Here is a 3,832-nt window from a genome sequence, read left to right as displayed (position 1 = left end):
TGAAGAATCCAAGAACAAATCCTACCGGCTTGTGGTGGAGTGTTCAAGACTATTGTTTAACTCATTCAGGTTCTTTAATTATTATTTAATGCTTTGTTTTATTATTTATTTATATTATCTGCCTGGGATGAGTCTGTTTATGCATGATAAGTATTTTAGTTTGTTTAGCATGTCTGGCTAATTCGCTTAGATATCGGTATGTAAAGTAAGCGGAATAAGGAATCAAGACTAAGTCAGTTAAATTAAGTTTAAAATTAAAATCACTCTTTTTTACGGTCTCAATTTACAGGTTTAATAACAAAGGTTTTTGCGAAAGTAAAAGACATAAAGAAGTTAAAATCAATAGAGCGAGAGTTTGAGGTTTTAACTGGACAGTGTAAATTAGACATTAATTCTAGATCAGGGCGAGAGCAAGTTTTAGAGTTAATTAAATCCCGATCTTTTCCAAAAAGTATTTTTAAAGATTGAATGTGAGGACGAGAGTTAAGCATTCGAATTTAATTATATAACCTAAGTCAACAGAGCGAGAGTTTGAGATAAGGGTGTTTAAACGGTCAGTGTTTTCTTGAAAAGAGTTTCTATGGACTGTATTGCTTTCTAAAAATGGTTTTTTGACTTAATTATAAGTGACAGCTACATTAACATAAAATCATGGTTTATTCAACAGAGCGAGAGTTTGAGATAAAACTTTTAATCAATAGAGTCAACTGAAAAGATTTATTTTAAAACCAAGAAACCGACAAAGAATTGATTCCCTAATTACGACGAACTACATACCGATATCCGCTTTATTAATATTTAATCTAGATCTTAGTTTAGTTTTTAGCTTTCCCCTAAACAATCAAACATTGTTCACCTTAGCTTTACGAAGTAACCTTAGATAACGGTATATCGATTCATAAGTCCCTGTGGGATCGATATCTTTTAAAACTACGCGATAGAACTGTGCACTTGCAGTTTGTACCCCAAATTCGACTCATAAAGTCGCGATCAAGTTTTTGGCGCCGTTGCCGGGGACTTTTATTTAATCGATATCGTAACTCTTCTGTTACGCTGTAGAGACTAAGGTTTTTTTTTTCTTTTCTTTCTATTCTTTCTATCGTCGATTTGTATGCCACATACTCGTTCACAAGGCGAGCCATTCTACTTACGAATCAACGATATCGAACTATATCTCCGAGTCTTACGACGAATTCGGGAATATCATGCTGCAAACAATCTCCCTCCTGTAGAACTTCCTGATTTCAAAAATATTTTCCCTTCGATACCCGAGATGGCAGAACCAGCTCGTGCTCTTAGAGGTTACGCCGCTCCATCGCAAGATGAGCCGCATTCAAGTATTGCTCCGCCCGCAATCGAAGCAAACAACTTCGAACTTAAACCTTCGATGTTGCAGGCTGTGCAACAGAACCAATTCTCTGGAAATCCTACCGAGGATCCAAACCTTCATTTATCCGTATTTGTCCAATACGCTGATACTGTTAAAGCTAATGGTGTCACTTCGGAGGCAATTCGACTTCGTCTTTTTCCTTTCTCATTAAGAGATAGCGCTCGAAGATGGCTTCAGTCTCTCCCTTCAAACTCTGTCACCACATGGAACGAGTTGAAGAAAGTTTTTCTTGCCCGATACTTTCCGCCAAGCAAAACAGCTATGTTAAGAGCCCAGATAAACGGATTTAAACAAAAAGACAACGAGTCTCTTTTCGAAGCATGGGAAAGATACAAATACATGATGAGACTTTGCCCACATCATGGTTTGGAAGACTGGTTAGTAATTCACACATTTTATAATGGTCTCTTGTACAACACAAGGTTAACAATAGACGCCGCTGCAGGTGGTGCACTAATGAACAAACCTTATGCTGATGCCTACCAGCTTATCGAAAGCATGGCCCAAAACCACTATCAGTGGGGAACCGAACGAACAATGGTGGAAAAGCCTCAAACGAAAACTGGCATGTACGAGATAAGTAACCTTGATCACGTTAATGCAAAAGTGGATGCTCTGGTCCAGAAAATTGAAAGTTTAAATGTATCGCCTCCAACCGCCGTGGTGGCTATAACTCAGAATTGCGAGGTCTGTGGAATCCAAGGTCACACTCCTACGGATTGTCAACTCTTGACAGGAATCCAAGCAGAGCAAGTAAACTATGCTCAAGGAAGCCCTTACTCGAATACCTATAACTCAAATTGGAAGAACCATCCAAACTTTTCATATAAGAGTAATAATGCTTTGTACGCACCTGGACAGTCTCCAAATCAAGCCCCAGCTATACCTCCGGGATATCAGAAACCGAACCCATCCATGCCTAACAATAACGCCCCTAGGAAATCCAACTTGGAAATCATGATGGAAAACTTTATAGCTTCCCAACAACAAACCAACAAAGATTTCTTAAACCAGAATGTACACACTGGCGAACAACTTAAACAACTAGCAAGCAAAGTAGATGCCTTGGCTACCCATAACAAAATGCTGGAAACACAAATTTCACAAGTAGCTCAACAACAAGCACCTATTGCTGCCCCAACTGGTACATTCCCTGGACAGCCCCAACCTAACCCGAGAAGCCACGCTCATGCAATTATATTAAGAAGTGGAACGGAAGTGGAAGGACCGTCTGATCCAAGGATAGAAAACCAAAACCCTAAGAAATCAACAGAGGAAAGTGAACCTAAGGAAAAGGAAGAGAGTAATACGGAAACCACAGAAAAGAAGGAACCTTATGTACCTCCACCGCCTTATAAACCACCTATCCCTTACCCTCAAAGGCTTGTTAAAACCAAAGATGCGGGCCAATTTAGAAAATTTGTTGATCTCCTTAAACAATTAAACGTTACAATTCCGTTCACCGAAGCTATTACGCAGATGCCCTCCTATGCTAAATTCTTAAAAGAAATTCTTTCTAATAAGAGGAAACTTGAAGATAGCGAAACCGTTACACTCCCTGCCGAATGTAGCGCTATAATCCAAAACATGCCTCCTAAACTCAAGGATCCGGGTAGTTTCTCTATACCCTGTCACATAGGAAAATTTGTCATCGACAAAGCCCTATGCGATTTAGGAGCCGGAATTAGCGTTATGCCTTTATCCATATGTAAGAAATTGGAAATGGGAGAATTAAGACCAACCAAAATGTCTGTGCAACTAGCAGATCGTTCCATCAAATATCCTGTAGGAATTCTTGAAAACGTTCCCGTACGCATAGGTCAATTCTACATTCCAACTGATTTTACAATTATGGACATTAGAGAAGATGATATTACACCCATTATACTGGGAAGACCGTTCTTAGCAACTGCCGGTGCAATCATAGACGTAAAACGAGGACGACTCACCTTCGAAGTAGGTGAAGAGAAAATTGAGTTCATTCTCTCTCAATTCTTCAAAGCACCTGCAATAGAAGATACATGTTACTTCATGGATATCATCGATGAATGCATAAAAGAAGCAGAGCTAGGAGAAGACAAATCATCAGACTATCTTTTAAAAGACAAATCTAATCAATGTTTAGCAATAACACCGGACCCGACGCAATGTCTTAACAAACAAACCCTTGACCTGAAAACACTTCCCAAAAATCTGAGATATGAATTCCTAGACTTAGAACTTGAACGACCTGTGATAGTTAATGCAGACCTAGGAAGACTCGAAACAGAAAAACTCCTACATATCTTAAGAAAGTATCCAACCGCACTAGGCTACCACATCACCGATCTTAAAGGAATAAGTCCTTCTATTTGTATGCACCGCATCATGCTAGAAGAAGACTGTAAAACCTCTAGGGAACACCAGAGGAGACTAAATCCGATCCTGAGTGAGGTAGTAAAG

General features: G+C 39.2%; 1 pseudogene; it reads right to left on the bottom strand.

Moving 5' to 3' along the window:
- Positions 1 to 1,658: 1,658 nt before the first annotated feature.
- LOC127077470 (uncharacterized) lies at positions 1,659 to 1,758 on the bottom strand (annotated as a pseudogene).
- Between the last annotated feature and the right edge of the window lie 2,074 nt (positions 1,759 to 3,832).

Source organism: Lathyrus oleraceus, chromosome 4 (genome assembly GCF_024323335.1).
Source record: "Lathyrus oleraceus cultivar Zhongwan6 chromosome 4, CAAS_Psat_ZW6_1.0, whole genome shotgun sequence".
NCBI classification, from domain to species: domain Eukaryota; kingdom Viridiplantae; phylum Streptophyta; class Magnoliopsida; order Fabales; family Fabaceae; genus Lathyrus; species Lathyrus oleraceus.
Note: the sequence above shows the minus strand (reverse complement) of the source record. Positions and strands in the feature narration are given on the sequence as shown.